Genomic DNA, 12921 nt, shown 5'->3' on the forward strand with positions numbered 1-12921 from the left:
GGCATGGTGCGCTTTATCCACTGCTCAAGGAGACGTCGTCACTGTTGGTCAGTTGTGGTCTCTATATTTACTGGTTGAATGTTTGGCCCGGCATGAACTACCCCAATGAAGTATGGGGAAATGCAGCTCCGAGCATTCGCCTACAGGCCCTCCAGAATAAAATACTGCGCCGATTATTTCATGCGCCCTACGACTTTCCAGTACGCTACCTTCATGACGTGGTTGGCGAGCCCCCTGTCCTCGAAAGATGCCAACGTGCAACGAGAAGACTATACACCAAATCCCGACTTTTCCAGCATTAAATTCAGGTGAGACAAGCATCCAAGACATCATCAAACATACGGGAAGCCGAACCGTGTATCTCACGACCACAGCAGACTAAACTCTAGCATTAATACTACGACAATACTCTGCCCGGAGAAGAGTGTGCCTGCCTGCCACTGGAGGTATTTTTATTATACTTCCACATTTATATTTTTGGTCATCCTTTAGCTAAAGATCTCTGCAAAACGATGAGTCATACTCTGAAATGGTGTTTTGATTTTCTCTTCTAGACAGTGCGTCAAGTTACTCAAGAGTAGCAACACAACACATACATACCAAATGAATCCACATTAATCCACCTGTTGATGGAGGTTCAGACCCTTCGAATCGCATTATGCAAGTAAATAAACAGTGACTGGAAGCAGTAAACTTGTTGTTTCATGCGAATGTAATCATTATAATGAGACAGAAGGACAACTGTCTTTGTCAAGGCTATGCCAACCGCCAAGTGCTATGAAAACGAAGTGAGCTTGCCTCGGAAGTGACGCAGCCTGGACAGTGTGAATCACATCTCAGGGAACTTATACGAGTAGTATGTCCGACATAACAGACACCACTCACATCTATAATTCTATGGGTGCGATGACTGTTTGATGAGAAAGTTATAGCGCCAATGCAGAACGGACATCTGAACTCATACGGGAATCAGAATTCTGCGACTAGGACGTTAGTTGGCGGGGGTTTTGCGGTGCGGGGAGCGGGAAGTTGGCAGTCAGGGTCTGATGGAAAGTGCGTCTGGAATGCAGAGGACGTTAAGGCAACAGTTCTAGTGAAGCGGAGGATCCGGGTTCGAGTTCCGCTTCAGCACATATTTTCAGCTCCCGCCGTTGCATTGCAGCAGTGCCCTTTGCGGCGGAAAGTAGTGGTTTCCTTCCTATCTATTAAACATCCAGTTAGTGATGCCAGGAACTTAGTCTGCATGATCAATCAACTGAAATTGTTTTATGTTTCTATGTTGTAATTTTTTTTGGTTAAATTATCCAAGATGTACGGAAAGTGGAATTTTTTTCACAGACGACAGTGTTCTTTTTTTTTATTTTAGGCACATATCAGTCTGCCGGCCGGGGTGGCCGATCGGTTGTAGGCGCTACAGTGTGGAACCGCGCGACCGCTACGGCCGCAGGTTCGAATCCTGCCTCGGTCACGGATGTGTGTGATGTCCTTAGGTTAGTTAGGTTTCAGTAGTTCTAAGTTCTAGGGGACTGATGACCTCAGAAGTTAAGTCCCATAGTGCTCAGAGCCATTTGAACCATTTGAACCACATATCAGTCTTCATCACGTGTTGTGTAACCGTTGTGGCCCATTTCGGCCAAATTAGGCCATCTTGAGTTCAAAAAGTGCTGTACTGTTGCTACCATTAGCTTCACGTGATATGTGTCTTTCAACTCAGTCTGGTCTGTCTGAAGACAACCAAGCATGAATACTGGCAACACAACCGGGGATTCATATACGAATAATGAGACAGGAAATCGAAATCCCGAAGCAGCCTCACAAAGACAGCCCAATCTGGTCTGTCTGAAGACAACCAAGCATGAATACTGGCAACACAACCGTGGATTCATATACGAATAATGAGACAGGAAATCGAAATCCCGAAGCAGCCTCACAAAGACAAAGAGAAAAATGGCTGCCGGCGTACCGGCTGTCGGAAGTCTCAGTGCGACGGGCTGCGTCTGATCGCAGGGCAGCGGCTTCACTGGCGCGACCGGCCAGGCAAACAGGGCACGCATGAGCGGCGTCGTCTTTCTACTACCTGCAGTGGGGTAACACGGCCCCAAGAAGCTTGCCTGTTGTGAATATAGTTCCGCGTAGCCAGCGCGTACGCAACTTTCCCACTAGAGCGCGCTCCGCGAAGCACAACAGCGCAGGCGCAGCGCTCGTCCGTCTCCACTACGAGATGGCGCTGCCATAGAGACGGACCAAATTCTGCTTCCGCCGATCCGCGTATTCATATGTAACGCAGCCAATGAGATTGCTGCTAACGTAGAACCTTTTCTCCTCGCGGATCACACTCGCGCAGTGATACATGAACGCGCGAGGTATTATAACGAGTGTACAGACCTCCGATTAGTCAGTCTGCATTAGTCTGTACCAGTCTATAGTCAAATTTCAGTCTGCACCTAATAAGATTACCATATTCCTGTACATAGCCATGAAGATAAAGGTATAGACACTTTTGTCAAGTATCAGAGATATATGTGAGAATAAGATTAACGTACCAATACCAAAGGAACTTCAGATTGTCAATTGTAAATAGCATCCAGAACCAAGTTAAGTAATGTTTATGCTTGTTATTATTTTAATAAATGTGTGTGAAAATTAATCAAGTTCTGTTTATAGTTGGTCACCGTCAATCTGCTACTCTAAGCGTGCAAGTGGCATTTCTATCGTCTGACCTAACGGCAGAAGATAAACACGCCATGAGAAGACCACGAGACATATTGCTGACACTCGACCATTTCGTTAGAGCGACAAGTCAAATAATCTGATGGTGTGTGTACTGAAGGTCTTACAGTACGCACACCACATTGCTGCTGGTTCCTAGCGAGATACAAGTTGCCAGCAAGCCGTGCAGTTAACGAACCGTCGGCCACATATCCCACCCCCTCTCTCCTTATACCTACCGACGTTATAAATAAACACAAATGTTCATTTAATGGACATCCACAGCCAGAAAACATCACGTCGAGTAAAAACACCGCTACAGTTGTATCGTTAATTTATTTAAAAAGCTTTTTAAACAATAAACCTTTTAAAATAAAAAAGCTTTTTAAATAAAAAACCATAAAGCTGGAGCGGTGTTTTTATTCAATGTGATATTTTAGAGTTATTAAAATCTAATAAATACAACATCGTTTGTCTAGTGACACCGTCAGGAAAGCGATTTACTGGTGCACTCACACCCCGGCTAACCAGTTTTCGCACTTAGGAAGGCCTCTACATCCCGGCCTAAACGTTGATATATTCTAATATTTTAAGAATTTTGCAAGATGACACTACACTGCGTCAAACAAGCTTTCAATGAGATCATCTGCGTTGTCTGAAACTGCTCACAGTAATTGTACACACACAAAAAAAAACATGATATAAACTGTTTTGTGCACAAAAAATCAATTTTTATTTCTAAACACGTTTCGGGTTTACTGTAACTTCGGAAACAAAATACTCTACAAGGTCCGGCAGAAAGTCCTCCCGTGTTTGGAGAGGCCGCTGTGTGAGTTGTGGTGGGGATACGAATGTGGAGGGGGTATCGATCGATAGCCATGTACGTGCCACTTTCATTAGGTTCAATGGCTTGGCTAGGCGAGCGCCGTGTTTTTGTTATGGACGAGTACATTCGTAATGGAGGTTCTGTGGTTGCTACTCAGTGAGCATTTCGCATTTGGCTCTTCCTTGGCTGACCTGATTCTCTTCCCGATGGAAAAATATGCGCATTTGGGGTATCGAACGTTTGGACATTGGGCTTGGATTGAAAAGAACATCTGCTAGCCAACCTCGGACTGTAAACAAAGCTGGAAAACGTGGTGCATGTGAGAGCGTCCGTCCAGCAGTCTCCATAGCGCTCACCACTTAAACGTACAGCTGCCCTGGGATCATTTGAAGAATCCTGCAAAGGAAATTTCAGATGCACCCATACAAAAATTAACGAGCGAGGTAGCGCAGCCGTTAGCATATTGGACATGCATTCTGGAGGACGAGGTTCAAACCTGCGTTCAGCCATCCTGAATTAGGTTTTCCGTGATGTCCTTAAAACGCTTCAGGCAAATGTCGGGGTGGTTCCTTTGAAAGGGCACGATTTCCTTCGCATCCTCCCCTAATCAGGGCTTGTGCTCCATCTCTAATGACCTCGTTATCGACGAGACGTTAAAACTTAATCTCTTCCTCCTCCTTCTCCTCCTGTAACCAAAATGATCGTCACCTAAGAAGTAAGTGAGGGTGATTGTGAAACTCGCAGGGCTGTGTGTGAGGAAATTCTTCAGAAAATTCTCCCGAGCGGTGTTTTGATTTCTTTTGATGAGACCAACTTGCATTTGTCAGGTACTCTAGACAAGCAAAATGTCCGCTACTGGGCAGCAGAAAACCCTCAGGAACTTCACTGACGACCACTTCACAGCCATTGTGTGATAGTTTGGTGCATCGTTGCTGAATCTGGTGTGTGGGGCCCGTATGTCTTCAAAGAAGATGGCGTAACGGTGACGCTTAAATAAAATCACTGGTATCATATGATACGAACCGTCCTCCGACCTAAGTTAAACTAGTGTGTTAGGGACCGTGAGGAGGCAGAAGTCTGGTTGGAACAAGATGGAGCCACAGCTCCCAATTCTCGGCGTTCTCTAGAAATTTTGAGACAGTTCCTCGACGTCTTCTCTCTTCGCGGGTTCCCCAAGGCGACCAGATTTACCGCCTTTTGATTTTTTTCTCTGCAGTTTTTTTCTTAAAGGCTCAAGTGTATACATACCGCCCTACAACCCTGCAAACACTTAAGTAGGAAATCATACATGAAGAACTATGTACAACTTCCGGGAAAGTGTTCATCTACACCTCAGCTATGGAGGACACCATTTACCGGACGTAATTTTTTAAAAACAACTAATGTAAAGTGGCATAGTTTTGTCGCTCACAAAAATAATATTATCTCTGTAACTTTGATTGTTTGTACATTCTCTTTGCAATACGGGAGGTCTTTCTGACGGACCTTGTGCTAACTTGAACATGAGCTAATCATACTTATATCTGTAAAACCAATCTCTATATATTCAAGTATAATCCTTGAAAATACTTATGTATTTCACCGTAATAATTACACTGTGCAACGATGGTGTGTGGAAACGAGTTATTGCAGCAGTAAAAGGGAGCGTTGGTGTGTCCTGAAAGTAACAGCGGCTCTCGCATTAGTAGCATATACGGCGTATGTATGTAAACGAGTATGTTGGCGCCGATAGTTTTGTGCGGAGATCCCTGCCACACTACACGAAATAACTAAATGGATACGCAGGTAGGCTCCCTCATTTCCAGGAAGTCTGATTACAGCCAATCATTTGTGAAACATAATATCTTCGAATCGGAAATTAGGGAACAGTATGAAGCCTGAAAAAGGCTGTCAACTCAATTAGGTCTGCAACGCTATACTCTGTGGTGAAACTTAATAAACCACGCTTTCTCATCAGCGACGGCCCGGAAATTGGCGGATCTCGTGTCCTAATGAAGGCGAACATTTCTGTCCCTGATATTTGGTCAGCAGAACGTAAGAGATAGCGAAATTTTAGTCATTAAGAAACAGTCTGATGACACCTGATGTCTGATAGTTTTTAACACAGCCGTTGTTAAAATTTTACTACCCGCAGTACGTAAATGCAGAGGTTTCGAACATACTCACATAACCAGACATGAAGTTCGAGTTTTTTTATTTTTTATTTATTTTTGATCAAAAGACAGTTGGTTACCAGCTGGTAGTAATACTTAATGCGAGTAATCGTCACAATATGACATTACACAAGTCACTCTGATACCAAATTTCTTGTCCCATCAGATACCGAAGACATTTTTCATTGTTGCTGATGAACTTTACGAGCCGTATGGCCGTGGTCGAAGAGACTTTCCAGTTCCAGACGTTTCGTCCAGAGCTGCTCTGGACATCTTCGGAGGTGCTTCTGATGACTCTAAGTCTTGAACTAATTTTTCTATTATCCTTTGTCGACAAAGACTTTAATGTTCTTTCAATCTTGTATTCACGCCTCTCTTGGCGGTTCCAATGTAGACCTTTCCGCAAGTACAGCGAATATTATATACAACTCTTTCTGAGAGGAGAGGGCGTTTGTCCCTTGCAGACTGAAGTGTTTGACGTATTTTCTTAGTTGGTCTAAAAACTGGTCTGATCTCATGTTCTCGTAAAAATATAAGGTTTTTCGAGTAGTCATATGCACAGATGGATATTTACATGGGAACTGCATCCATCGTCCGTAACGAAAGAGAGATGTCATTAGAAGTAAATTGGGTTCTGCGACCCTGCGACCGAAGGAAAAAAGGAAAAAGACAACGATAAAACACAGGGGTTTCTCTCCCTTTCACTAAAACGCTGCAAGATTTTATAGAAACACGGCATTAGGCTGGTTTTTAGACCAACTAAGAATATATTTCAAACATCTCCATCTGTAAAGGGCAAACTAACTCCTCTGTCAGCAAATGGAGTATACAAGATTCCGTGCACTTGTGGAAATGTCTACATAGGAAGTATCAAGGGAAGCATGAGTACAAGAAAAAAGAACATGAAAGTTTATGCCGACTAAGGAAAACAGAAAAATCGTCTGCAACAGAACATGCTGTTCTGCCAGGAAACTATGAAGTGAATTTTTCCGAAACCAAAATTTTATCTATTATTACTGTATAGAGGTCATCAAAATAGACACATTAAAAAAAGTTTTCCATCACCTTCGTTCCGAGAGTTCCGGAACCTGTACAGAAATTTGGAATAGAGATCAAAATAAAAATCATTTCCGCCCTTTTTATTGGTCATGAAAACCACACATAGCATTTTGTACCACCATACAGCGAGACCTTCAGAGGTGGTGGTCCAGATGTCTGTACACAACGGTACCTCTAATACCCAGCAGCACGTCCTCTTGCACTGATGCACGCCTGTATTCGTCGTGGCATACTATCCACAAGTTCATCAAAGCATTGTTGGTCCAGATTGTCCCACTCCACAATGGCGATTCGGCGTCGATGCATCATAGTGGTTGGTGGGACACGTCGTCCATAAACAGCCCTTTTCGATCTATCCCAGACACGTTCGATAGGAATCATGTCTGGAGAATATGCTGGCCCTCTAGTCGAGCGATGTCGTTATCCTGAAGGAAGTCATTCATAAGTGCACGATGGGGGCGCGAATTGTCGTCCATGAAGACGAATGCCTCGCCAGTATGCTGTCGATATGGTTGCACTATCGGTCGAAGGATGGCATTCACGTATCGTACAGCCGTTACGGCGCCTTCCATGACCACCAGCGGCGTACGTCGACCCCGCATAATGCCACGCAAAAACAGCAGGGAACCTCTACTTTGCTGCACTCGCTGGACAGTGTGCTAAGGCGTTCAGCCTAACCGGGGTGCCTCCAAACACGTCTCCAACGATTGTATGGTTGAAGGCATATGCGACACTCATCGGTGAAGAGGACGTGATGCCAATCCTGAGAAGCCCATTCGGCATGTTGCTGGGCCAATCTGTACCGCGCTGCATGGTGACGTGGTTGCAAAGATAAACATGGCCATGGACGTTGGGAGTGAAGTTGTGCATCATGCAACCTATGGCGCACAGTTTGAGTCGTAACACGACGTCCTGTGGCTGCACGAAAAGCGTTATTCAACATGGTGGCTCTGCAGTCAGGGTTCCTCCTAGCCATAATCCGTAGGCAGCGGTCATCCACTGCAGTAGTAGCCCTTGGGCGGCCTGAGCGAGCATATCATCGATAGTTCCTGCCTCTCTGTATCTCCTCCATGTCCGAAAAACATCGCTTTGGTTCACTCCGAGACGCCTGGACACTTCCCACGTTGAGAACCCTTCATGGCACAAAGTAACAATGCGGACGCGATCGAATCGTGGTACTGACCGTCTAGGCATGGTTGAACTACAGACAACACGAGGCGTATACCTCCTTCCTGGTGGAATGACTGGAACTGATCGGTTGTCGTACCCCCCTCCGTCTAATAGGCGCTGCAGATGCATGGTTGTTTACATTTTTGGGCAGGTTTAGTGACATCTCTGAACAGTCAAAGGGACTGTGTCTGTGATAAAATATCTTCAGTCAACGTCTATATTCAGGAGTTCTGGGAACTGGGCTGATACAAAACCTTTTTTTTATGTGTGTATATAAGGATAGTGGTAATTTAAGCAGAAAAGGAGAAGTCCTGGAACTTAATGATCTGTGGACAGTGGCTCTGTAGAATCGGTAGATACGTTTTTATCCTTGACAGGGTACAATCGATACCTAAATTTAATCTCTGACAAATATGATCTCTGCTGATCAAGTGTAAACTCGACCATGCCCACTTTACACAGTAATTATATCACTCTTCGACGTCCGACTCGTCAGTCGGCAAGACTCAGCGTCGACAGGAGAGCCTCCGAAGATGTCCGGTGCCGCTCTGAAAGAAACGTCGGTAACCGAAAAGTTTCTTCGATCATGGCCATCCAGCCCGATAGATTCATCAGCAACTAAGACATCCAGCCGGATGAGCCTTTATTGTATGGTACTTTCCATTACCGAAATGCGGTTGATATCTACTAATCACACAACCAGCCAGCGTATATGTCCTGAATGAATATCGGAAGGCGACCTATTTGTCTGATGGTATGATTTTAAGTTTTGCTGTCCTTTTGCTATTCTAGAAAAGCTAGCTAATTGTCAGTTCTGGTATTCTCTCCTTTCTCTTCATAACAAAGGATGATGGGTACCCTTACACTGAAACCGATTAGTGGGGATGTAAGCCCAGCTCCGAGAACGCAGGTGACTGGCCAGTAATATGAATTACAGGGAAGCTGCAGAATGGAAGCTCACATCGTCCACGTCAACTATTAAAAAAAAAGAAAGGAAATAAAGAGCTGAATTTCGCTGGTACAGCCGCAACAATAATGCGGTCTTGTACAAATATGCCGAAAATATTCAGATTTCAAAATATTTTGAAACCAAAATATTTACCTCGGAATAAATCACGTCAAAACTGTTCCCCGTAACGGACATTCGTCGGTGTCAGCTTTTACGGAAATGGTGCATACCAGAGAGCACGCGCTTGTATTCAGTGCAAATATTTTACCACCAATGTAAATTTTCGCTTGCAACCAGTTCGGATGAAGTTATTCTTTCTAACAAATACGCTTTTTCCTCTTACCTAACTGAAATTACTGGCGCAAAAAGCACGTTTTTCGTTATTCCCACTAACTTCTGCCTGATACCCTAATTTGTGTGTCTCTTCTTGGAAATTAACTTTTGACTGTTTACAAATGCGCCTCTCGACATGCAGGTAATTACAGATGGAACAGTGAAACGTAAATTGTAGCACTGATCAAGGAGCTACTCTAGCATACAACGGAATTAGTGTCGCGACTAACGGAATTCTTGGTTACAATGATAATTAGGCAATGAGAGGTAACATCGTGGGACTGGGCTTCGGTGAGGTCGGCTGCTAAAATTTAGGGCAGGTAATCCAAATTTAAGCAAGCCGTGTTCTTTTCGAGATCTTCTCAATTACTTTTCTAGGAGAACCTTATTGATGGGTTCCTAGCCTGAAGCAGATGTTTCAGACCCACTCTTTTTATTAATTTTTTTTCATTTTTTAACTAGTCAGTTACATGCCCCATAGATTATTTGAAAGATTTTTTTATCTTAATGATGTGTAACGAGTCAGTTTAAAGCACATGAATATATTATTAGTTTTAAAATGAATGAGAATAGCGGATAGGCAAAATAATTTGAACACCTTTACATATTTGGGTACGGTTTACTAATAATATATGTATATATCAACCCTACTAATCCAACTACATTTAAAAACTAGACTTTATCTTTTCAAGCTAGCAATTTTTCAATAAAACATTGAGTGTGGATCAGAATGAGTTGTACGGAAGAGCCGGCCGCGGTGGCCGAGCGGTTCTAGGCGCTTCAGTCCGAAACAGTGTTACATTTTCGGTCGCAAGTTCGAATCCTGCCTCGGGCATGGATGAGTGTGATGTCCTTAGGTAAGTTAGGTTTAAGTAGTTCTAAGTTCTAGGGGACTGATGACCTCAGATGTTAAGTCCCATAGCGCTCAGAGCCATTTTAACCATTTGTAAGGAAGAAATGATTTTCGGTTACATTTAAAACCTGTTTTGTTACCTTTCAGTTATTTCATGTTATTGGACAGATTATCTAAAATTTTTGTTGATGTATACTGGACTCACTTCTGACCCACTGACGACTTTAATAAGGCTAATAAAAGTCATTTTTACTTCCGGTTCTATACCTATAGACTTAGCTATTGTTCTCATTTGAGATGGATTGTTTATGACGGAATTCATTAGCGGACAGGTCGTTAAACCTTAATCTTCCTTCCATCGCCTGGAAGGTCAGTTCACAAAGCTCCCGTATCCGTATTATTACTTTGAAATCAATGTATATTAAACTGGCCAGCATACGTGGCAGGGAACTAAGCACGGTACGAGGAATGTGATATTTATCAACACAAAATGAAAAGAAAGCGTGGTGAAAAGTGGAATTCAATATTGATACCTTAATGAATCTTTTCCAGAAAGGGAGGGAGGCTCCGGATTAATGACCTATCCTCGCTGTGAACTTTGATTTTGCACCCAACCCCCCTGTATCTCTTTCAACCATCGCATTTTTAGTTTGACTCCACGTTTATTCATTTATTGAGATCGGAATGTAAAGGCTTTTCTGTAGCCAGTATGATACGAGAATAATCAAAAGAAAGACCAAAGGATACTAAATATGAATATGAATTCCTGAGAGTGATAAATGGAAGAGGCGAGTTAGAAGTGGGAAGAAGGATCACAAAGGACGGCAGAAGCAGAAAAAATGGAGACGCACAGTCCTGTTTCGTACATCCTCAGCCGATAGGCGTCTCCTCAATTAGTCCCCAAGCATTAGGTGCATCCCGCTTGCCAGCAGCGCTCGGCAGACCCGGACGGTGACCCATCCAGGGGCTAGCCATGTCCGACAGCGCTTAACTTCGGTGATACGATGGGTACCGGTGTTACCGGTGCGGCAGGGCTGTTGGCGTCTCCGGTACCTAGCCCAACTAAAAGTTATTATCTATACATCCTTAAAAATATTTCACACACACGTTTACGGTGTTTGGCCACATTTCAGTACTGTCGCATCAAATCCACTAGCCACGCAGAACACGCAAAATAAGGGCTCGATCAATACTAGTGATTCGAAGAAAGGAATAAATTCTAGCGGATAACGTCCCGTCGACAGTTCGGTCATCAGAGATCGAGCAAACGCTCAGACTACGAAAGGATAGGGAAGGAGAGACATCAGCCTTGCTATTTTCAAAGGAACCATCCCGGCATTTGCCTGCAGTGATTTAGGGAAGCTGCGGAATACCTATATTTGGATGCACGGACGGAGATTTGAATCATCGTCCTTTCTAATTAATTAATCGGCAAAACAAGGTAGCTGAGTGTTGTGTTTCTGGCACGGACAGAAACACACAGACGGGCTGGTGAGTCAGACCAACGGCCATTAATCCGCTCGCGCCTTCGATTCCCGTTTGTGTGCGTCTGGTAAAGACCGTCGCAAGCAATTATAAGAAAATACCCTATTAACGCATCATTTACTGAAACCGAAAATTCTTTCTCTTTCAAAATGGCAAGTATTTATCAGTTTCGTCGTGTTCTCAGCACTTCTAGAAGGATAATTACTTCCCTCTGGCAGCTACGCCAGACGACGCCTGTGATGCTGATCACTTGGCGGTAGCAATTTAAATTACTGCATTTACGAAAAGAGCAAATCCAACAGAACTATCAGATTGTTTCATGCAAATTATATGTAAATGACAGCCTTAATGACACTCTGATTAACATTCGCGCAGTTTTCTAAGCACTCGCTTCGAAATGTTCCACTTTTAATAACCGTTATTATTACTGGGTGTACTTGCAAAGGACCTTCGCGAATATTAAATTTCTCATTTAGAATTCCGCTATCTTGTGCAGGGTTCATCTGCAGACGAAAAATGGCTCAGAAAATGGAAAAAAAGAGGTGGACTGAAAACAGAGGACATTGTAAACGTAACTCCGATCTAGTTTTGCATATTCCCAAGAATTTCAGTTCTTTCTAGTGAGTAGATAGAAGTAGCTATGACAGTACACGTAACAGCACCTGCGCCCTGCAAGCTTTTATCATCATACACCATACAAATTTCTTCCATAGCTAGTTTCTCTAATTTTAGATTTTATGCTTATTTTTTCCTCCCTGTGTTTATTTTAAGGACGAATGACCAAGAACGAAGGAAGTTGGGGAGCTGAAAATGCATTGGCAACGAGGCAATGAGAAACGGTGCACAAGCTCGAATGGGCAAGAGATGCGGAAAGAAATCGTCCGTACCATTTTCAGAGGAACCATACCGCAATTCTTCTTAATTGAAATGGGAACTCCACAGAAAACGTAACTATATCTGGTCGATCGAACGGGTATTTGATTGCGTGTCCTTCATAATGCGTGTACAATGTCTTAATTATTACATCATATCGCTAGGTTTTGATCACTAACAGTAGCATACTATTAAAAAAATGGTTGGTATGTGAGTTATTCACAAACTTCCCTATTCTGAGTATTTATATCGCTCTGTTATTAAATTCTTGATATATATAACCCCCACCAGACAGGAATAATCGCAAACGTATGATTGAATTTTCTCATGTTGAGTATCAGAAGCAGCGATCTAGTTTACTTGTTAAAAACTTTCTAAGACCGAGATCGCATAAATATTTGTTTATTTGCAGCAATCAGTTTCGACAGACTTTGCTGTGATTTTCAGGTCTTCAACCGCATTTGTTACAAAACATGTTCATTTTGAGCTGGATCCTCCCTCCAAATTGTTA

The 12921-nt window shown here is 43.2% G+C and overlaps 1 protein-coding gene across 1 annotated transcript in view; it reads right to left on the reverse strand.

The window, feature by feature from the left end:
- Window positions 1–12921, reverse strand: part of LOC124775499 (Ig-like and fibronectin type-III domain-containing protein 1) — a 1067132-nt gene that overhangs the window by 389335 nt on the left and 664876 nt on the right. The gene's annotated exons all lie outside the window — the stretch shown is intronic.

Source organism: Schistocerca piceifrons, chromosome 2 (genome assembly GCF_021461385.2).
Source record: "Schistocerca piceifrons isolate TAMUIC-IGC-003096 chromosome 2, iqSchPice1.1, whole genome shotgun sequence".
In the NCBI taxonomy this organism is placed as follows: Eukaryota; Metazoa; Arthropoda; class Insecta; order Orthoptera; family Acrididae; genus Schistocerca; species Schistocerca piceifrons.